This window comes from Chrysochloris asiatica, unplaced genomic scaffold (genome assembly GCF_000296735.1).
Source record: "Chrysochloris asiatica unplaced genomic scaffold, ChrAsi1.0 scaffold00042, whole genome shotgun sequence".
In the NCBI taxonomy this organism is placed as follows: domain Eukaryota; kingdom Metazoa; phylum Chordata; class Mammalia; order Afrosoricida; family Chrysochloridae; genus Chrysochloris; species Chrysochloris asiatica.
This window is the reverse complement of record NW_006408560.1, coordinates 10,661,494-10,686,229: the sequence shown is the minus strand read 5'-3', so window position 1 is coordinate 10,686,229 and position 24,736 is coordinate 10,661,494. Positions and strand designations below refer to the sequence as shown.

Genomic DNA, 24,736 nt, shown 5'->3' with positions numbered 1-24,736 from the left:
AACAACAACAACAAGTTGGAAAGTGGTGGTTTGAACCCACTTAGAGACACTTCAGAAGATAGACATACCTGGTGCTCTATTTCTGTAAGATTTCAACCTTGAAAATGCTATAGAATCAATTCTAAGCTGCAATTCATGGTACAGCAATGTAGACCCCAGAGAGATGGAAGGTGACCATTAGAATAATGAGATATTAAGCTGCAAAGTAGAAAACATAATATTCAATATACTTGTTTATATGAAGAAGAGCATGGCATCAGCATGGGAAGAAGATTCATTAGCAACCTGCGATATGCAAATTATACAACCTTGCTTGCTGAAAGTGAAGAAGTCTTAAAATACTTACTGATGAAGATCAAAGCCTTCAGTATGTATTGCACCTTAATGTAAAAAAAAAATCCTCACAACTGGACAAATAAATAACATCATGCTAGATTAGAAAAGATTAAACTTGTCAAAGATTTCATTTTGTTTAAATCTACAATCAGCATTCAAGGAAGCAACATTCAAAAAATCAAGCAACATATTGCATTAGGCAAATCTGCTGCACAGGCCCACTTTAAGGTGTTCAAGAGCAAAGATGTCGATTTGAGGACTAGGGTGCACCTGACCCAATTCATGCTATTTTCAATAGCCACCTGAATAAGGATGATGAATAAGGAAGACCATAGAAGAATAGATGCATTTGAATTATGGTGTTGGAGAAGAATATTAAAAGTACCATGGACTGCCAGGAAAATAAACAAATCTGTATTGGAAGAAGTACTTCTAGAATGCTCCTTAGAAGCCAGGATGACTCATATTTCAGTCACAGTATCAGGAGTGATCAGTTCCTAGAGAAGAACACCATACTTGTTAAAGTGAAGGGTCAGAAAAAAAGAGGAAGACCCCCAAAGAGATGGGCTGGCATAGTGGCAGCAGTAATGGGCTCAAACTTAACAGCAGGACTGGCCAGCGTTTCACTCTGTTATGCATAGGGTCACTATGAGTCAGATGGCATCTAATGACAATACCTGTTTCTGTAAACCAAAAAGCAAACTTTGATAAAATTGCCTGGCAAGACCAGGAAGGTAGAATAGGTTAAAGACAACTTTAGAAGAGGCTCAGAATTGCTACAAAATGCTACAGCTCACACATCTTTTCACAGTGTGAAAAATCCTCTTCCTAAGGAGTTAGAATTAGGAAATTAGTCATACCTCGCAATACTTCAGAATGAAGATTAAATCTCCTGAGTAACAATTAGTGTGACGTTGTCTTAATTGTCAGGAAGTTTATGTCACTTCCCCTATTGCTCAAGAAGAGGTGAGGAGCTTAGCCTAGCGGCTCAAGATAGTTAAAGAAGGAACTACTCCAGTAGCTAGATTCCAGGAGAATGGGTTTCCACTTACCAGAGACAGTGAGCCAGACCCTAGGAGAGAAGGTTGAACACAAGTCTAGAGCATCCACAAATGGAGACCTTTATAAAGGCCCCCAACCTGCTCCAGGTGCCTGGTGTGGCTCTAATTACCACCTCCCAGGAAATTCCTCACCCACTTTGGCCACCTGCATTTCCTCCAGGGACTTGCTTTACTACCCTGTTTTCATGGAAACCACCCACCAGCTATTGATAGCACTCTGGGTCCCTGTTTACCTGAGTTGACTTCACTAACCTGAGGTGTTTGTAAAACTCAAGGTCTCAAAATCTTTTCAAAAATAAAATAAATCTGAGGAGCTGTTTGAAGACTGTAAATTATAAGTAATGCTGAGGAAGGATGAGGAAGAGGAAAAGTGTGGGGCTTGGGGCAGTTGCGATAAAAATCTGAGCATCTACAGACTACCAAACATTTTGAAAACTACACAAACAAAAGTAGATAAAATATGTGATTCGGGCATACTAAAAATTAAAAACTTATGTGCATCAAAAGACTTCACCAAAAGAGTAAAAAGGGAACCCACAGAATGGGAAAAAATCTTTTGCAGCAACACATCCATCAAGGAACTCCTTTTGTAAATATATAGGAAACTACAAGACCTCTATAAGAAAAAGACAAATAACCCAATTAAAAAATGGGCACAGGACATGAACAGACACTTCACCAAGGAGGAGATCCAGGCAGCCAACAAACATATGAAGAAATGTTCACGATCACTAGCCATTAGAGAGATGCAAATCAAAACAACAATGAGATATCATCTCACACTAGCAAAAACAGCAAAGATCAAAAAAGTAGAGGACAATAAATGCTGGCAAGGATGTGGAGAGACTGGGACGCTTCTGCATTGCTGGTGGGATTGCAAAATGGTTCAACTTCTCTGGGAAGCAAGATGGCATTTCCTCAGAAGGTTGGAAATAGAAATACCTTATGATCCAGCAATTCTTCAACTTGGTATTTACCCACAATAAAAAAGAGCCACAATCCGAGAAGATATATGCACACCAATGTTCATAGAAGCACTATTTACAATAGCAAAAAGATGGAGACAGCCTAAGTGATCATCAATGGAAGAATGGATAAACAAACTATGGTACATACACACAATGGAATATTATGCTACCTTGAAGAATAACAAGGAGACTGCAAGCCACGTCATAACATGGCTGAACCTTGAGGACATTGTGTTGAGTGAAATTAGTCAGTCACAAAAGGAGAAATACTGCATAGGACCACTACTGTAACAGTCTAAGAAAAAGAACCCATACTAAAGGGGTGGGGGGAATCTTTGCTGGTTACTGGGATGTGGAGGGTGGGTGAGGGGAGGGAGGGGAAGGTGGAGCAAAGATAGGGAATAGACATAGGATAGTTTGGGTGCTGGGAGAGGGACAATACACAAAAAGGGGGCAATGGTAGAACAAGGCAGATGGGAGAACGATTAGTCAAGTTTGCATGGGCTAAGTGGGACAGAGGTAAATAATGAACAACAGGGCTCACACAACATGGCTCTGGGATACAGGGATTGAGGCATGGTTGGAATGGGCAAAAGGGGGTAAATAATGTTAAGATGCTTGGCTGTCTTTTGAGTCTTGGTTTCCCTGGCATACCATTATAAAATAGACACTTGAGGGGGAGAGAAAGGAATAGCCAGGAATATCACCATAGAAAGCTTGTAAATCCATCTTCAGCCTATAACTGATTGGAATACCTAAAATGGGGCTACAACGTACCCAGTGAAGGAAGCTTTCCTTTTTACATAAGACTATAGGTGGAATCCTGGACCCCATCCAGAATCTTCTGAGGTGGGAAATTTCCATTTGAAAGGACAAGCAAACCAGCCTGTAGTGGCTAGAAGAACAGAAGATACTTCTTGAAAGAAAGACTGACAGGAAAAATATAAAACAATAACAGCAGTCCGACTGATTACTACAAGAACAAGCAAGTTGCTCACCCAGAAGACATCAAGGCAAGTGGTCGGGTCTCCTCAGGGTAAATCCCCTTCCAAGACTAAGACTCAATGGGAATACGCTAGCAGATATGAGCTCTGATTGGTGACCATGTTCGTCACCAATAAGGGGAAATGAGGGAAAAACTGAAAAGAAGTTGTGAACTAAGTCCTGCCACATTCAATAGACCCCTGTGAGCCCAGGTGGAGACCTGGTTGGCCAGCAGTGTGGCAAGACCTGGGGACTCTTGGGCCCAGAGTCAGTGACATAGCCACAGAGGACTAGAGTGGAGAGTGAAGCATCCAGCTGATAAGAAGAGAGAGCATATACACAAGAACACCCACGCTGGAAGGTAATACCCACTTGACTTGGCTTCAATGACTGCATGATCAGAATTCAACTAGAAGAAGAAAGAAGAGGAAAAAAAGAGTAATCTGATACAATTTGATGAACTTGACCTATGGATGCAGCAGCTCAAAAGAGGGAACAAATCTTTACAGTGAGGATCATTCCCACCCCTTGATACACAGGGTAGACAACAATGGGCAACTTGGAGATAGGCTATCCAAAATGGGGGGCTACAAAGGCAAGAAGTGACTGGCTTGCAAGCTTTCAAGAGGGAGCCTAGACCTAGAGGGCCCAGAGGAAGGTAGAATCTCCACTGAGTAGTATCCAATTTGTTTGGGAGGGGCTGATGGAAGGAGATGGGGATGTCACTCATATGGCACAATAGTGAATAATTGTTATCAGGACTGACTGTAAGGGTTGGAAATGTAAAATTAGATGTTTTGTAACAAAAGGAGTGGAGTGGTTGACTTTGCAGTCCAGGAGTGGAGGTACCTGAGACTATTAAGGGAGAAGAGCGGAGAGTGGAACCCTACCCAGAGAAGCAGTGATGCCAGAGGTGGAGGCAGAGACAAGATGTGGCGAGATGGAGTGGCTATGGACTCTAGACCCAGAGAGGGAGAGGGGCTGTGTGCTGATGACCAGGGAGCAGGCTTGCAGGGTATACACTTTGGTTGGTTGATGATGCATGGAGGGGATTGTAACCTTGGCAATGAAACAATATATGATAGGATGCATGTAAAGCTAATATTCTCCCATGTAAACCATCTCATAATTCACAATAAAACATTTTGAAAAAGAGACAAAAAGAAATAATAGTAAGCTATATATACGTGCTATACTAAAGTATTTTAAGGTGGCAGAACAGGCTGTTTTAAATCTACCTAGAAGAAAGATAAATGTACAGCTTAATAAACCATAAGGAAATATAATATGAAAAAAAAAATCTGAGCATCATCTTTGATACTAATCCCTGCCATTTATTGAACTTGTCACTGAGATCACACTTGATGTACATTATTTCATTTTCTCTTCACAGAATTCTGGTACCATTTTTCAGATGATAAAAATGAGACTGAGAAAGATCATACAGATAAAAATATCAGAGATGGGGTTTGAACTCAAATCTGCAAGATTCAAACGGCCCGGACCCTTAACCAAAAGTAAAAGTTCTAAGTCTAACCATAGATACCTTGCTTTACTACACAGTACCAACTTGTTCCCCAATCCAGTGGGAAACATTTACATAGTATTCTATGAGGCTTCTCTTTGGACACAAATAGAAGCTAGTGTGAATGGCTTCCAAAGCCTAAACAACATGGTGGTGCTGTGCCTCATCTGCCCACAAGGAGTTAGGTGACTGATGGGTATTTGTGGTGGGCAAATAAGGTGGGATAGAATTTGGCCTCTAGGTTAGGCTTGCCAGATAAAATACACCCTGTTAGATTTGAATTTCAGAAAAACAACAACACATTTAAGAATAAGTATACCCCAAATATTGCATTAGATGTTTTTATACTAAGAAAAAAAATTGTCCATCTGGAATTCAAATTTAGTTGGGCAGTTTTTCTTTTTCTTATTCAGGCAGGGACCAAGAACCTTCCTTGCTCCTCTAGTTGACCTTTTAGCTCTTAGAAGAGAGAAAGGCATGAGCTCTGGGAGGCTGATTAACCTTTGGACCATTGCCCCAAACCTCAGAATCCTGCCCAATTGGAAGCCACTTTGGTGATGATTTCTGTCATTCGTTGTCAGGGCAAATGTACAGCACCCAATGAAATGATAGGAATGCCTCACATGAGTACGGTGCTTTACATGAACAAAGTAGTTTCCAAATCACTTTTCAAAACCCTCATCTAATTTAATCATCTGGCAATTCTTCCAGGTAGTACAAATTTTACATTTTTAAAAAGGTAGGTCCAGAGAACTTCAATGATTTCCTCAACACCATGAGGCTGATATGGGTGGAGCTGTCTGAGGATCCTGGTTCAGGCTAATTTCTGGTACATCACTGTGACTGGCATCTCTAAAGGGCACAAGTGACTGTTACTGGGGAGGGACCCTAGTGAATTCTCTTCTCTTGAGTTTTCTGTCATACAAGGGGACTTCGAAAATCCATAAATTATAGAGCCAATTGTGCTTATTTTTAAGGGCCAGTTCCACTTAAAAGTGAAACACTTCCCTTAATTTTCACCTTCTCCCAAGGCCAGCAAATAAAAAAATGTAACATTCTGAATTCCAGATTCCAACTTCTACATTATAGCTCCAAAACAAACACTTTCTCCACCCGTGCTGTGCCCTTACGTCCATCTCCCCTTATGTTTATACTCTTGATGTTAACTCTCTATGGGAAATATGCAGCAAGAAAGAAATTAGCATGAGTATAAATCTTTTCATATGCGTTGGACAGAGACCGCACCATTATATGTGTGTTGTTTATTAATGGGTGGAGACTTTATCCCTTCATGCCACTCACAGTAGCTTCTCAGAAGTAAAATTTAATCCACCTTTTCCCAATGTGCTTACTGACTTTTTACTTTGTCATTAAATAACCTCTTTCTCTTACTTTGCCAATAAACAATTCTTGCTTAGTTTTGAGAATTTTTCTAGTAATAAAATTCTACTTATGGAATAACTATCACCTCAGAGGAGATCACAGGGATAGAAACCTATATGGTGGGTCTTTAAAGGACCATGCCCACCAGATCATAAATACCCAAGACCCAATCAAGCTCATATGTGTCAAACATATTCCGCTTTTTAAACTCCTGGCATTCATCTTCTCAACTGGTATCATTACACTCATTTTATAGGCAGGGAAACTGAGACTCAGCATGGGAACACACCTTGCCCAAGTTCACATAGGGGTTCATGTCAAAGACAGGGTTGGATGGATAGCAGTTCTCCTGATTTTATGGCTATTCTCAGTTAGCCCTGGAGATTAAGCCAGTAGGCAGCTTTTTTTTTTTTTTTTTTTTACAGAGGCCTACTCGGAACCAACTCCATGGCACATAACTACAACCACCACAAGAAAGCCCTATGCAGGGTAACTGTGGGTTGGAACCGACTTGATTGCACTTAGCAGCAACACAGCATTGATAACAAAATTAGAACATTGGTTCTGGTGGGCTTCACATCTCTTGCACCAGTCTCCCTCCTTCTTTGCTGCCTGGATCTCATGTGATCTGCACCCACCCAGCCTGTTCTACCTCCCTTCTTTGATTGATTAACTGATTGCTGTCCCCTACCCTGCAAGGCACATGTGCATTTTTATTAGTCATTGTATCTTGTAAAGCACTTCCATATAAAGATTTCCTAATACTCTATGAAGAAAGATTTTGTATTATATATGAGGGTAACTAAAAAAGTAGTTCTATAAAATCATAGAAGCCTTTATTAGACAAAAATATCAAAATGTGAAGCGATTGTTTCTCCATACACCTTCTATCTAGGTCTGTAGGGAAGGCACTGTTTTCATGTTCCTTAAACCTCTAGGGGCTCACTTCCAGACACCCTGACTGGTTGAGGAAGTAAATTATTGTTTCTAAGAAGGGAAGGAGACTTCCTGGAACCCCTAAATCACTCAATGCAAACCACTTCTCTAGATCATTTAGGCCCTGAGTAGCTCTGTGGAATGGTGACTCTGCAACTCTCCTCATCCCACCACCGCAGCCAAGTCATGCATCTGTTACTTGGTCAATATTGAGTCCTTCATCTGTTCTGGCATCCTCAAAGAATCACATTCTTTTAAGTCCAGAAAATTAGGCTCTAGGTTTCCCCTCTTCAGGAAGCAGGCACCCTAGAGCACGTTTGTGCCTGGGAGATCTTCAGGGAGGGGAGGGTCACAGGTAGGATTCAATCATGAAGGAGAGTCAAAAAGCTTGAGAAACCCCAGCTCCACCTTGCAGGAAAACAATGGGCAGCAGAGACCTGAGCACTGGCAAGTTACCCTCTCAGACATAATGCTAATACTTTAACTCTCCATTCTCCCTACCTGAGCACTTTTGTGTCTGGAATTTGGGGCAAAAGAAGGGCTATGAGATGGAATTCTGGAGATGGACTGTAATTGTGATGCTATTTCCAAGAGTGAAACAAGACAGAACAAAAAGGAGAGCTCTGGGTTAATCAAGAGCAACATTGAAGAGGAGAGCTCTATTTAGTGGCAATCTGGGGTTGCCAGGGTTCCTGTATTTTAGCTGCCTATCCAGTAAAATAAAAAAAAATTAAACTGAGCAAGGGACATTTCATTTTTAAATCATAAATCATACCATACTTGTTTTATCTTCATTTCTGGTTGATACTTAATGAATGGTCACGGCTAAGAACATTTTAGTTTTGAGTTTCTCCCTCCATGAATTACTTAATGATCTGTCAACAAATACTTTAGAAGATGCTACTTAAAGAGATCTTGTGACTTTTTTTTTCTCTCAATGTGAGAAACCCATTTGCAACATGAATCATTTTAACCTCTAATGGACCTATTTGAAAATAAGATATGAATGCTAGGAATTCTGTATAGTAATATTAAAAGTAGTCTTATGGAGAGAGGGAAGTGAGTAGTTGAAGTTCCAGAAAGATGTGATTCATTTATTTCCTCCCTCTAGCCATTTCCCCACTATCTTATGTTTATAGGAGACCTTCAGTAGTCCTAGGATCTTTATAAAGCCCTGGGCCTGGTGAGAAGTCAATTTCAATAGAATATCCATTGGATGTAGGCAATGGGAGGGGAGAACGAGGCCAGAGACAAAGCATCCATCCCTGAGAAGATTGCTAGGGTCTCACCCATGAAAGTTGAAAACTGAAAGACTACTCAATCTTTCATTGGGCATGACAAAACTAATTAAAGACACAGAGAAAGAGACTTGGAAGTAGGGAAACAGCTCACTCCTCACTGGCTATAGGATCTTGGCATATGCCTTAATTTTTATAAACTCCAATTTCCCTGTTCCCTAATATGGGAAGATTGATGAAAATAAGCTCTAAGGTCTCACTGCACCCTAAACTTATATAACTATATGATTAGGTTAGTGAAGGCAAGTGTGTTTCATATTAATGAGATTAGTAGTAAATTGAGGATGTTGTTGATGTTAAGTGCCCTTGAGTTGGTTCTAACTCCAAACAACCCTGTATAGTGTTTCTGAGGCTGTAATTTTTGATGGAACAAGAGTCTCATCTTTCTTCTGAGGAGCAGCTTGTGGGCTCAAATCACCGACCATGAGGTTTAGAGTCCAGTGATTGTCCTATAGAGCCACCATGCTCTGAGGTTAAACTCAGGCTCAACCAGAAAGAGCATCTTAATTTATTAATGAGCGGGCCACATGCTGAATGCTGTCTCCATCCCTATGTTCGCCTATAGCTAGGACTTATTTTGTTGCTTTGTTTGTTAAGTGCCAATGAGTCTGTTCAGACTCATAGGTATCTTATATAGTTTCCAAGGAGTGGCTAATGGCTTTTAACCATAAGCCTTGCTTATCTTACAGCGTCACAACAGAACTCCATGAGTGAGAGTAATTAAACATTTGAAGAAGCCGAAAGGATATGAGTTACAGTTTCAAGGTCTTGCACAAACTGACACCAAGTTCTATCTTAGCTTCCACCACTCCTTAGCACAACCCCAGACTGGAATGTTGCTGTTTCCATAACTGTTCCATATTGTTCTGCCTCAGACCATGCAATCTGTCATGGCAGTCTGCTCTCAAATTTCCCAGTGAAATCCAAAGTAATATTTAGAAACCATCTTAAATATTTCCTACTCCGTGAAGCCCTTTACTAATCATTCCTTAGACATGTGCTTTCTTCCTTTGTTCAACATGCAGAAATTTTGTATTTATACCTACTTGGAGCAGCACTGTTCACAAAATGTTTGGACTATGTGTACATGTATCTTTTTCGTTGACTCTCTATCACACATGGTGTCTTTCTCCTGAGGCTGGTCCTTCATGATACCTGGTCCCTCACATCCAAAGTACAGGAGATGAATCCTCACTATTCTTGTTTCTAAGGACCATTCTGGTTCTATTTCTTCCAAGACAGATTTATTTGTTCATTCTTCTGACTGCCCAACGTATGTTCTATATTATTTGTCACCACCTTAATTCAAATGCACCAAATCTGTTACAGTCTTATTTGTTGTTCATCTTTCATATGCTTATGAGGTAAGGTGATTGAATATATTATGGCTTTGATGAAGTGTGCCTTAATTCTCCAAGTGACATCTTTGCTCAGATAAATATGGACATTTATCTTAGTACCAAATGTAAACACAATGATGATAGGAGCTGCTTCACCCTTATCATATATTTATCTTTTATGACCTAACCCCTCACACTAATCCCATCTAAACACAATTATGACATATTATACCCACTCCATAAATATAAACAAGCAAATGGGTTCATGAAATAATGAAGGGATAATTTAATAAATGAATGAATTGAATGAATGGGTGAATCTGTGGTTAGGCATTTTGGCAATACAATCAGAGCCCTTAAAGTCCCAAGATGCTTTTTGGACTAATGCATTTATTCAAATTCAGGTTGTTTCTCATTCTTTCCAGACAACCATCCCTATTTATCCAGATCACAAACATTGTCCTTATATCTCTCAACCTTGAAAATCTAAGCTGAAATCATCTGTTACTCATAAGATAGAGGTCTGAGTATGTGGATGTTTTATATGTGGAGGGGTTTCCTTTATATAGAGCCTAAGTGGAGTCCTGGTGTGGCGCTGCAGGATAATGTCCTGGACCCCAAGATCAGTTTGAGCTGCAAGGTCAGCAGTTCAAACTCGCCAGCCACTCCTTGGAAACCTTATACAGAGTTGCTATGAGTTGGAATCAACTTGACAGCACTTAATAACAATAACAACAAGTGCAAGTTCCCTAAGGGCAGGAAGGATGTACAGGACAGAACATACCTAATAAACATTGATGCTTGGCTGCTGATAGACTAGGCAGCTGGTGAGGGGGTGACCCACCAATTATCATTGCAAAAGGATGCTGCAAAGTGAGTGAAAGAAGGGATGAGTAAGTAAGTACATAAATATGAAATGAGCTGTCAAGCTGCTGACTAACTGGTTAGAGCATTGACCAACTGACCAGCGGACTGAAAGGCTGGCCAATTGTTTGGATGATGGCTAATTTTGTATGGTATGAGAAAAAAACAGGCCAACCTCAAATTCTTGGGGCTAGGTGTTGTGAATATAAAACAAGAGTGGGTGGTCTGTATTGGAGCCCCTGAGAAGTGTATCCTATGAACTGAGCAAACATGTCTTAATTTCTTTTTCTTTTTTTCTTTTAGGAGTTTCTTGTGGTTTCCATTCCTGCTCAACTGAGCTCAGTGCATGTAACCTCATTGGAGCACAAACTAGAGGCAGCCACAGTGCAACAGTAACTCTCTTCTTGAGAAAAGATGGCTGGGGCATGAGACCCTTTGCAGTGATGACATTTCTCACTGGGAAGTCTGATTGTTACCTGGGCCTTGGACACTGGGGGTGGGGAGCTTCAGCTTTTCCTTCACGTTAGAGAAAGGAACCAAAGCAAAAAGATAGATAAGCAGATACTGCAAGCTGGACCAGTCTGGCCAGTCAATGCTCTGATCTCTGACCTCTGACTACAGAGACCTTGGATGAAGGAGTGACTGAAGAAAGATGTAAGCAAGAGCTGCCCGAAACAGCCTCATACCATGCTCAGTAATGGCTTTGACATTATAGAGCCCCCTGTGTTGGAAACTGGCTTTGCATATAGTTGATCCATATGCAAAATGCATGAAGTCCTGATGTGATGTTATCATACAAGTAAATCAGCAGTTCAAACACTAGCCACTTCTCTGAAACCCTATACAGGGTCACCATGAGTCAGGACCGACTCAACAGTACTTATCAATTGTTGTTGTTGTTGGTAAATGGCATTGTATCAGCTCCGACACATAGTGACCCTGTATAGGTTTCTGAGGAGTGGCTGGGAGTTTGGATGCATGGTCTTGCAATTCAAACTGTCCTTGCAGTCCTGCACTTATTCTACAATGCCAAAATACACCATCCAACCCCATCCTCCCTCCTGAGCTGGATGAGAAGGGAAAAGGCAGGACAACACTTCATATCCATGGAAACCAAGCCATCTCCATGACTAAAGCCTTCACTGATTCCTCACCAGCCTCAAGAGAGAGTCCATGGTTCTTGACAAGGTTTTAAAGGCCTTTCTCATTCAGTTCAGGTCTCTCCAAAAATGTTTCCCACTTCCTCTCTACTCAGTTGTCCCATCTTTCTCCTTCTCTTTGCACAAATACTGTGCATCTCCTACCATAAACCGTGATGAACTATTTACAGTTTTGTTGTTGTTGTTGTTGTTTTTTGAAAATAATTTTCATTCTCCTACCACATGTCACTCCCTCTACCTGGAGTGCCTTAACTTAATTTGTTGCCTGTGTAGCATCTTCAGAAACTAGTTAATTTCTACCCTGAACACTGCCCCCTCCCATTGTGTGTTGCTCAGGTACCTTCTTTACTCAGGAGGCTCTTGTCCTAGAACTAATTCTACAGGCTGAAATAGAATGTAAACTGGTCTTCCCCAGTACCAACTGTGAGGTAGGGACATGTTCTTGAGGGCACGTGTATTCTCTACTGCCTGTGATTCGTGTGTACAGTATAGTGTTGTCCTTCCTCTTGTTGTTATTATATGCCACCAAGTTAATTTTGACTTATAGCCACCCCATGACAGATCAGAACTGTATCATAGGACATTCTTGGGTAAAATCTTTACTGGAGCAGATTACTAGGTCTTTTTCTCATGGAGCTGCTTTATAGTACCTTTTCCATGATATGTATAGAATAAAGGTTTGTTCAAAAAATTCAAATATGTGATCAGTCCAGAAAGTCTGTTTAACAGCAAGATGTTTGATGGTGATTGAGTGCTTCCATTCTTTTTGGATCCTCAGTAGAGCTACGTTTCTCAAACATCACTGGGGATCTTATTTCTGGTTCATGTTTTCAATGAAACTGTACTTTCAATCTGTTTTTCTTCCTTGCAAGATAATTGACCTTTAAAAGGCAGGGGTCGATTTTTTTCTTTCTTGGTTCTTCCTCTTACTCAATACCTTAACAATCCTTTGTATATAGGGAACACTCAATAAAGCTTGGTTGGATTAACTTGGATAATGCTCACAGTTCAAAAGAAGACAGCACTGAGATGAATGGATTGCAAGGATACATAATCCCCAAATCACCTGGGTGAAGTAGATTTTACTACTGTTTATAAATATTTTGTTGTCCACCACCCTCTCCTGCTTCATTGTTCCATTCATCATGTCAGCCTGGTCATATGATTTGGTTAACAAATTAAAAAGATGTAAACTCTTAAGAGTCATGGTTCACTAGGCTCTCTTTGCCCTATGCATGAAGATTGGCTATGTTCCAAATAGAAGCTTCTCTGTCAGCCTGGATCCTATTATCAAACTGGTATGTAGCGTGACAACAGTGGACCCTCAGTGGACAGATAGAGTGAGTAAGAATAATCCAGTAAGATTTGGGGGTCACTGGTTACTGAAGCATAACTTAGGTTATCCTGACTGCCATACTGGATCTATAAGGACTGACTTTCCCTCAGGAGATTCCTGACCTACTTCTCCTTGACTCTGACCAGTGGCTCAAGTGTGTATGTGATTGTGCACAAAGACATCGTGTATATTAGAGAGGGAGGGGAGGGGAAGAGTAACAGAGGAGGCAGACTGGATTTATCCAATGCATGACAAAGACCATCTGCTTGTGGGAAGCTGATATTTTCCTATAATTGTCTGTCTGTGGTTGGTAAGCTAAAGAAACCACTGTTTTCTTCACTCTGGCCACAGGACCTTGTGCCAAACCACATCACAAATCAGTACCCTAGGCAGTTAGGGCAGAGTGCCACCTGCTGAGCCTGCCAAGGCATCACCAATGTTTCCAATTTCAATAGGGCTCAGAGCTCCTCCCTCAGAAAGCTGGTAGAGACACGCAGGACCAGAAAGCCTCAGACCCAGCAGAGAGCCTAGTGAGTCTTCATCTAAGTTTATAAGCAGACAACCTAAAGGCCAGAAAGTCTTCGATCTTCTCATTGCAGATGCTTCTCAAGCCGGGCCATAGAGGGAGGGATCAATTGCTTCCTCATTGGAAATAGTGCTTTTCCAAGGTCCTTTGACCAGTTATAGCTAGTTGCCAGTGGGTTTTGACACAGAAAGAGTGATGTGAGTCAGCATGAAGCCAAAAACAAAATAAAACAAAAAACAAACCCTTTGCTGTCTAGTCTCTTCCAACTCATGATGCCCCCTTGTGTGTCAGAGTAGAACTGCTCCATACATAGGGTTTTCAAATGACTGGGTTTTTGGAAGTAGATTATATATCTTATCTTCGAAGGTGCCTCTGGGTGGACTTGAGCCTCCAGCCTTTTGGTTAGTAATGGAGAGCAAATCATTTACACCACTTAGGAAGCATGAGCCAACTGCATGGGGTGGAAATAGGGAAGGATCTGGAAAAAAGCAGGAAAACTGACCTGAAGGATTCCATGGGCAAAATAATGAATGAAAACGTCAAAAGAGGATGGAAGGACTGCAGAAAGCCAATGTACCACAAAGAGATGGTCAATGTTTAACTGTTTCAAGAGTAGCATATGATCAAGAGTCAATGGTACTGAAGGAAGAAGTCCAGGGTGCACTGAAGGCATTGGCAAAGAACAAGGTTCTAGGAATTGATGGACTACAAATTGAAATCTTTCAATAAACTGAGGCAGCTCCGGAAGCACTCACTTAAGGATGCCAAGATATTTGGAAGACAAATATCTGACCAACTGATTGGAAAAGATCCATATTTGTGCCCATTTCAAAGAGAGGTGACCCAACGCAATGAGGAAATCATTGGACAATATCATTAATATTACATGCAAGTAAAATTTTTACTCAAGATAATTAAAAAATGGTTGCAGCATTATATTGACAGGGATCTGTCAGAGGTTCAAGCAGGATTTAGATGAGGATGTAGAGTGAAGATATAACATTGCTTATGTCAGATGGCACCTGGCTGAAAGCAAAGAATACAAAAATGATGTTTATCTATGACTTTATTGACTATGCAAAGGTTTCAACTGTGTGAGTCATGAAAAGCTATGGACAACATTGAGGAGTGTGAGCATTCTAGAGCACTTAATTGTCCTCATGAGGAACCTTTACATATATCAAGAACAAGGGAGCACTGAATGATTTAAAATCAGAAAAGGTGTGAACCAGGGTTGTGATCTTTCACCATACTTATTCAATCTGTATGTTGAGCAAATAATTCGAGAAACTGGATTATATGAAGAAGAACATGGCATCAGGATCAGAGGTAGACTCATTAATAACCTGTAATAATGCATATGATATGATCTTGGTTGTTGAAAATGAAGAGGACTTAAAATACTTACTGATGAAGAGCAAAGACTACATCTTTCAGTATGAATTGCAACTCAATGAAAAGATAACAAAAATCCTCACCACTGGACCAATAAATAAAAGACTTCATTTTGCTTGGATCAACTATCAACACTCATGGAAACAGCAGTCAAGAAATCAAACGATGTATTGCATTAGGCAAATCTGCTGCACAAGACCTCTTTAGTGTTCACGAGCAAAGATGTCAGTTTGAGCACTAACGTGCACCTTGCTCAAGCCATGGTATTTTCAATAACTTCATATGCATGTGAAAATTGGTCAGTGAATAAGGAAGACTTTGGAAGAATTGAGGCATTTGAGTTATGGAGAAAAACATTAAAAAGTACCATGAACTGCTAGAAAAACAAACAAATCTGTGTTGGAAGAAGTGCAACCAGCAGGCTCCTTGGAAGTCAGGATGATGAGACTGTTATTGGACATGTTATCAGGAGGGACCATTCCCTGGACAAAGGCATTATGCTTGGTAAAGTGGAAGGTCAGTGAACAAGAGGAAGAACCTCACGAGATGGTTTGGCACAGCGACAGTAGCAGTAGGTCCAATTTAACAATGATTGTGAGATGGTGCAGGACTGGGTAGTGTTTAGTTCTGTTATGCATAAGGTTGCTATGAGTTGGAACTGCCTCAGAAGCAGCTGGTTTGGTCTGATATATAGGTGTTTACCCCTCTGGTAAGCCCTGGGACAGGAAGACAAGTGACCAGTGACGGTAGCAGAGTGATTATTTCCAGGCTAGTTAAATGCTAGGGAAGCCTGCAGGACACTTGAATTTGTCTTGGGGTTCATAAAAAACTTCCTAGATAAGATGATATGTGTGAAGGTCCATTCCATATTTTTCTTTAAGAACCACTACCCTGTTTGCTGTTGTTAAGTGCAATAGAGTTGATTCTGAGCCCTGTACAGGATTTATTTATTTATTTTTTAGGGCAAAGGTATGACTTTATTTAAAGAGCACTACTTTAGTCCTGTGAACCACAGGGTTCACAGCTCAAGTCCACCAGCTGCTCCATTTTTCTGTTCCTGCAAAGATTTAAAGCCACAGAAACCTTATATAGGGTCCCTGTAAGTAGGAACTGAGTCAACAGCTCTTAATAACAAATGTAGTCCTAGTGTGGCACTGTAGGATAAGCACTAGACTGCTAACCATAGTTCAATCTCACCAGCCGCTCCTCAGAAATCCTATAGAGGGTTGATATGAGTCAGAACCAACTCGAGGGCACTTAACAACAGTGTTGCCAACAACATCCTTGAGATTGAACAGAATATCGGATTGAAAGGTTATTAAATATTTCATAGTACAATGGCACTGAGTTGTACTATGCTATTTGATATCACTCTTATTTAAATCTATATGTAGGTAAGGAAATGTTAATAACACATGAAATCTATACTTAGTTTTGCATCACAAGAGTCTAATTCTTCCTGACAAAATGAAAAAATCTTCTCCTGATATGCATCCTTTTCTAAAAGAGAAAAATAGTTCTTTGGAAAGACTCATTCAACAAAAACCTACTGTCAGTGCAAAATAACATGAAATGCACTCCTGAGAGGATCATTTTTGCTTCAATTTGTTCCCTGGTCATCATATTATATAGGAATCAGACACAGAACATTTCGTAATTCTTCTCTGGTTCAGTCAGAGGGAGAATGGAAGGTACGGAAACTATATTAACTCAAATTTCAGCACATAGATACTCAAATAAAATTTTAGTGGTTTCAGTTCAACACAAAGGAAAATGTAGCACAAATAAAGAGTATTTCCTACTAAATTTCAAATTACATGTTTATGGGCCATCTTTGAGCAGAAGTATTATATCTTACTAAGCACTCAGTTTATTAACTAAGGTGACTGACAATATCATGGTAGGAAGTAGGGAAAAAGAATGATCAGATCATAGATTTGGTTAAGGTTCAAAATAAAAAAAACAAACAAACACCACAACAATGCAAGTAACAAAGTAGTTACACATATCAGTAAAATAAAAAGACAATCCCAAATATCCATCTTTTATATTATAAAAGAAAAAAATACAGGTAAAGTTACAGCACATAGTCTTTATAGATTTGGGTAACTTTATTTCATAGTGATGTCTTAAGCCTTTTGCCCAATGAAACCATTTAGAAAGCCCTACCAGGAATGGAAATTTAGATGTCAATTACACTTTTTTAAAAAAAATTAGCTTAAATCTCTGAAAGCGCAAGATTCACTTTTGTAGGCAGAGGCCCTCCTCGCCATGATCTATAGTTTTAGATCTAACAACCACAGGAGAAGAAGCTGGGTATTTGTTCAGCTTTGGTTTGTTCATAAATTCTAAATCGTCATAGATACTCAGCTTCTCAGAGGGAACATACTGCTCCACAGCGGCAGTAACAGCTGCACAACAAATCCAGAACAACACCATTACTGAGAGGACAAGAGTAGTCATTAAAATCCACCCAGAATTAAGACAGAGGCAACTGAAGAAGTTATCACTTTCTCCATCTTCAACAAAGCTCTTGTGTGCTTGTGAACTTCTCATTTGCAGATTGGACATTTTGTTTAGAGAGGAGTTTTTCAAATGTGCATGTTCCTGCTCCAACTGTGGTTGGTGCATAGTGAATTTCTGGTTTAGACTGGAAGATACCTATTTTTCCATCATCATCTTGAAGATAAAAAGTCCATGAGGAGGTTATGAAGCTCTGTGCAGAGTCCATCATGTCAGTCCAGAATGATCTCACCAAGGAAGAGGGAAGAGCAGATGTGTTTTTGTCATCAGGGACATGAATTGTTCATATGTCAATTCAGCAAATGGCAGTTGACTCTGACAACCAAGATAGCAAGCAAATTGCTCATCAGATTGGGAATATGCTTCTGTACATGCAGATTCATATTCCAGTTTGGTCCGATTTAAATCAATCCCATCATTCACAAACTGACAAAATGAAAACAGCCTGCAACCTCTCTGACATGTGTACTGTTCCTCTTCCTTAGGGTAAGTATGCAAGGGTAGGTCATCTGACAGGCCTGGTGGCAAGACGACGTATCCCCAAAATGGAGTCGAAGGCTTCAGCCAAAGAGGTACCCAAGTCTCCAGCCAGGGACATAGCAGCAGCAGTGGTGGGAACCCCAGTTGGGCCCTGACCCAGAGGTGCCCACTCAGTGTCGCCATTTTGTTCCCCTTTATCACAACAGCTCCCCCATATAGGATCTTGTAGTTCACAGTCCAGTGTTGATTCTACAGTGCCACACCAGGAGTCCTCCATGATTTATAACAAAACCTTATTATTGAATAAAACAGTGAATAAGTTATGAAACACAGATCTGCTGTGTGAAACACCTAGCTTGTGTCTACTGTTGGCTTGTGAAAGTACGGGCAGCCACTAGTTCCTCAGGCAGGCCAGGAGCTATCCAGAAAGCTGTGCCGAGAGTGAGCAAACCCTCCTTCATTGACAAGATGATCTGGTTACATTTCTTTGTCCATCTACCTTTGATTAGAGTCCTGGTGTGGCACTGTGAGCTAACATGCTGGACTGCAAAGTCATTTTGAACCACAAGGCTAGTGGTTCAAACTCACCAGCTACTCCTTGGAAACCCTACACTGGTTTGCTATGGGTCATAACCGACTGGACGGTACTTCACAACAACAACACCCTTTGATCACAGCTAAGCCTTCAGCACAGTCCTATTTAAAGGGTACCTAGGATTCTTTTTAGTTCTAATGCAAGAGATTAAAGGAAAAGGAGGCCTTGGTCAGTGTTCTGAAAGGCAGCAGTGCCTTCCCCCTTCAGGCTGGTGTGGTGGAGGAAGCCACAATTAGCAAGAGATTTTCAAAAGGAAGATAAATATTGATGAGCAAGAATTATGCTCAAAGTTCACACATTCTGTCTCAGAGGTTGCTCCCATTGCCAACTGCAAATGGTAGGCTTTAATCTAGTTAAGGTGGTGGGAATTTCCATTCAGAGCCAGATTTAATTATCAACTCATCTCCCACTCTTTGTTCCCCAAAGGACTGTGTTTGGTTTCTGAGCCTGGGACACAAACAGTCCTTTTTGGCCCAGTCTGGCGGTGCAAGGAGCACCTATAATCAGACCCAATCTGAACTGCATACGCACCCATGTTGGCACCTGCAAGTGACTCACAAGTATATGCCTTGGCACACCTCTTTTACAAGGTCTCTAGTCCCTGTTGTCTGAACCTGTCTCACATACTTTTCTTCCTTTTGATTGTCATCTACACTGCAGCCACAGGTCACTAGCCATCTGGAATAGCAAGGACAGACTCTTCTGATAGCTATCCCCAATCTGTTCTAAGAACTATCAAAATCAACCTCTTTAGAACCAAAGTTCTTATTTTACAATTTGGCCCATGGTGCACCCAGTCAGAATTCAAGGTATGATGGGAGACTACCAGGACACTTTGTTATGTTTCTGGTAGCCTGTGGCACTTAGTTAGCTGTCCACAAAGTGAGCACACATATGTATGCATGTATATAACCACACACACACACACAAACACACATGTGCACCTTGCCTGCAGGACCCAAGGCAAAGAGCATCACCTTGACCCAGCCTCATGCAGGGAATGGAATAAAAACTTTCACTTAAGACTTGGATGGAATATTTCTGACTGCTGTCAACCAGTTTTCAACACCAGATGCGAATCTCTCATCCTCAACCAGAGAAGCTCTGGTTTCGTACAAATTCACCTTACCATTTGCATTTTATTTCCTCTGGGCTATTATGAACCAGAAGTCCTGGTGTGGCACTGCAGGATAAACACTAGACTGAAAGGTCACTTTGAACTAGAAAGTAAGTAGTTCATAACTCACCAGTAGCTCCTCAGAACTTCTATACAGGGTCTCTGTGAGTCAGAACTGACTTGACACTTGACACTCAGCAACAAAAACAACACTGTGAGCCAATTATAGGAATCCCAGCCAGTCCATGGGAACAATGTTGTTGTTGTGTTTGTTGTTACGTTCCATGGAGTTGCCTCATAGCAACCCTGTATAGGGTTTTTGAGGAGCGGTTGGTGAGGTTGAACTGCTGACCTTGTGGTTCAGACTGGCCTTGTAGTCCAGCATGTTAACCCGCAGTGCCACAGTAGGTCTCCAAGTACTACAGTGAAATATAAATCAACACAACTCAGTCCCTCCCCTGGAGAAGTGTTCAGCATCACCATGGGTGGGAGAATAAACGTAAGTCAAAAGGATGGATGTGTATGGATGACAGACCCTTATTTGAATCCCTACTCTTCAGTTAGTAGCTGTGTGGTCAGGGGTAAAGTTTGCTAGCTCTGTGGGTCTCACGTTCTTCATTTGAAAAATAAAAAAAAACATTAATCTTATGGTAGTAATGAATATGACAATAGGGTAAGAATGTTAATGAGTATACAGAATCTGTTGCTATTGTTAAGTGCCACTGGGTCTATTCTATCTTATAGAATTTCTATCTTATAGGGTTTCTATCTTATAGGATTTCTATCTTATAGGGTTTCCCAGGAACAATTGACCTTAAAGTTAGCAGCCCAGTGACCTTAAAGTTAGCAGCCCAGTGCTTATCCTACAGAGCCATACCAGATTATTGAGTAATGTTGCATTGTTAAGTGCCATCAAGTCAGTTCAGATTTATAACGACCCTGTATGGAGTTTCTGAGGAGTGGCTGGTTAGTTATGAACTGCCAATCTTGTGGTTCAAACCAACCTTGTGGTCCAGTGTTTTTCCTACAATGCCACACCAGAACTCTTATTGAGTACAGTGCCATGTTTACAATATAAATTCAATATTTTAAAAAGTATGTATTTCAAATTCTAAAGCTGGTCCCAGACAGAGGGAGAAAGTTAGGTCTAAGTGTGAGAACTTACAGACCCAGGTGTTAGCCAAACTCTCTATGTCTCCCTATGAGCATACATAATGCTCTAATAGCTAGGTGTCATCATTTCCATTATATCCTTTAAAGTTTTCTGTAGTTGTGACTAGTTAGACAAAAAGACTAAATAAAGACTAAGGCGAGTCAGCTCATATTGAGTCAGAACTGGAAAGAAGCTGAGAAGTAATCCAGTAAGCCCAGTGTTTGTCGTCTGTAGATGAGGACATTGAGGCCCAGAGAGGGGAATGATTCCTTCAGGATCACACAGGAGTCAGGAGCAGAACTGAGACAATGATTTAAGTCTCATGACTCTCTGCCCAGTGCTCATAATTTAAAATAGTGGCTCTGCACAATAAGATCTGGATTGTGAACCACAAGGTCAGTGGTTCAAGCCTATCAGTCATTCAACAGAAGAAAGATACGGCTTTCTACTCCCACAACAGATTCACAGCCTCAGAAACCCTATACAGGGTCTCTGTGAGTCAGAACTAACTTGACGGCACTTAAAAACAATAAAAACCAGGGCCCTGGTGATGCTGGACAGCTAACTGCAAGGACAATAGTTCAAACCCTCTAGCTCTTCTGAGGGAGAAAGACGAGCTTTTGGCTCCCATAAAGATTTCTAGAGTTGGGAACCCTACATGGGGTTGTTGATGTTTGGACACAGCACAATATCGGTGGGTTGGGTTTGGTTGTATATAGAAACCAAACCAGTTGTTGTCAAGCTGATTACAACTCATGGCAACTCGTTGTGTTGTTTCAGAGTAAAAACATGCTTCATAGGACTTTCAGTGTCTATGACCTTTTAGAAGTCAAATTTCAAGTCTTTTTTCAAAGGTATCTCTAGGTATATTTGAGCTGCTAACTTTTGTTTAGTAATCAAGTGCTTATCCTAGCATTTGTGATACCCTGGGCTGTACGTATGATGATGGTGGTTATGTGCTGTGGAGTTGGTACTGACTCATAACTCATAGCGACCCTGTATAGGGTTTCTGAGGCTGTAACTCTTTACAGAAACAGAAAGCCTGATTTTCTCATGTGGGATAGCTGATAGTTAACTACTGACTGTGAAGTTAGCAGCCTGATTTGTAACCACGATGCTACCAACCATCCCACATATAGTAACTCCTTAAACCAACTGAAGATGAAGCTCATTGTTCCTTGGTCCTTGGGGTAGAAAAGGCTCATGCTAGGAGAGAAAATGGTTCCCTTAATATTTTATTGAAGAATGAGTTAGAAGCAGCAACCATGGTTTGAATTCTGATTGTTGTTGTTGTTAAGTGCTGTCAAGTCAGTTTCAACTCATAGTGACCCTGTACAGGGCTCCAAGGAGTAGCTGGTGAATTTGAACTGCTGACCTCATGGTTTAAACTGACCTTGCAGCCCGTGCTTTACCCCACAGTGCCACACCCATAGCAAGCATAAAATTCCAAAAGATAGAGGACAAAATGCCAGGAGTCATGAGTGAGGTGTCAAAAATGTGTAGACTCTTCTCTATACAGGGATAGGACCCAAGACAACAGCAGCACACCTACACATGCGTACACCAAATGGGATGGCACAACGTGACCTGGGAGGCATTGCAACATACCAAGCTAAATGCTTCTTTGGTGCCAGGCGTCTGGGATTCCCCCAGGAACGCCAGGCAGTCATGGCACATGCATAAACAGATGCAGGAGATGATGTATTTGATTCCACTGGGTCACTCCCACAGGCAGGGCTCCCTCTGACAACCTTGAGCTGAAGCCTCCTTGCTAGTCTACCACCAGCAGGAGGTTCCCTTAGGGCATAGCAGGGAGCTGGTACCTCCACTTTTCCAGAGGTCTTTATGAGGAGATGAAGAAAGGAAGGACAGATTTCCACTGACTGTCAGGTACTCTGTTTGAGTCTCAAATTTAGATCTTGAAGTTTAAGTTATTGTTCTAATTTTAAAGCTTAGAAAGGCTGTGTTGGCCAAGATTACCCAACACAAATGTAGGGAAAAAGGGACTGGAACCCAGCCACGTCATACTCCAATGGTTGAGTGTTGTTTCTCTTGCACCACACCAGTTTCCCGAGAATGTCCTGTTCTTCTCTGAGAAGAGCACACCAGCTCCCAAACCTTTTCTCCTAGGGTCTCTCATCTGTGGAAAATCACTCAAGGTGGCTGGTCAGACATCCCTGCAGGGATGTGTCAAAGACCTGGGAGAATGTCTAGAGGACAAATCCCTTGGACATGAGAACAAAGGCTGGACTGGATCCTTGGGTCCATCCACATGAGGGAGAACGACAGATGTGAGTATGTGACTTAGTGTGTGAATATGCGTTTGAGTGTGATTGACAGTGTGAATGTGTGGGAATTCCCTAGTGTTTGTGAATACGTGTGTGCAAGCATGTGTGAGTCTGAGGGACTCATGTGTACACATGGCTGTTGCTCAGCAGTATGCACAGGTGTTACTGATTCCATTGCTAAAATAGGAAATATACTACCATGTTGTTGTTGTTGTTAGTTGCCATTGAGTTGGCTCCAAATCATAGCGTCCCTATACACAACAGTATGAAATACTGCTCGGTCCTGCTCCAACCTCACAATTGTTGCTAAGCTTGAGCCCATCGCTGCTGCCACTGTGCCAATCCATTCCATTAGGGATCTTCCTCTTTTTCTCTGACCCTCCACTTTACCAAACATGATCTCCTTCTCCAGGAACCAGTACAATCAGACTGAGGTATGTAACAAGCGGAAAGTAGCCACTGCACCAAATCCCCTGCCCACTAGTGCCTCCTGTTGCCACCCCAACTGCTCAGTTCAGCTCTCCACATCATCAAGAAACTAGAGACTTATGTGTATCACAGTGGGGCCCTCTAAGACCTGTTCCAACTTCTGTTCTGAATGTTCTATGTCAGTCTACAAAGTTGGACCAGCTGCTAATTATTTTGGATCTCAAAATAATTTTTGTGTGTAATTTGTGAGAATAGGTAAACAAATTAGAATGTTGAACCATGTATAAACTTGTGTGAGTGTCTGTAAACATTGCCTTCCCCAATGAATTGGCAGGCTAGAAATTCTGGAAAGATAAAAGTCTGGGCTTTATGGTATTTGAAGTCACTAGCACAGTTAAGAATTCTTGCTATGTTGGAAAGAACAAAAGCCGGAGATTCAAAGTGTTCTGAGTTTGAATTTCAGCTTTCCTAGCTGCAAGGTATTAATACCATGAGCAAGTAAGGTGTTTCTCTGAACCTCAGTCCCCTAACTGTAATGAGGATAATAATAACTCAATAGGGCATTATGAGCATTAAGTGAGCTGATGTGTATGAAATACTTTATTCAGGAGCTCTGGTAGCGTAGTGGTTACGAATCGGGCTGTGAACCTTAAACCTTAAAGGCCAGCAGTTCGAAACTACCAGCAGCTCCGCGGGAGAAAGATGAGGGCATTCTGCTCCCGTAAAGATTTACAGCCTCGGAAACCCTGTACAGGGTCGCTATGGTTCAGAACCAACTCGATGGCACTTAACAACAACAACAACAATACAGAGAGGAGGTATTTGCAGACTCTGCAGAATGATATATCTGAGCATGGAGAACTTGTTATGCTTTTCATGAAGTCCAGTTATATATATATATTTAAGGAGCTCTGGTAGCGTAGTGGTTACGACTCGGGCTGTGAACCGCAAAGTCAGCAGTTCGAAACTACCAGCTGCTCCGCGGGAGAAAGATGAGGCTTTCTAATCCCGTAAAGATTTACACCCTCGGAAACCCTGT

General features: G+C 41.2%; 2 pseudogenes; one reads left to right on the top strand and one right to left on the bottom strand.

The window, feature by feature from the left end:
• Positions 1 to 24,736, top strand: part of LOC102840066 — a 1,013,887-nt pseudogene that overhangs the window by 642,241 nt on the left and 346,910 nt on the right.
• On the bottom strand, positions 17,331 to 18,298 carry LOC102829942 (annotated as a pseudogene).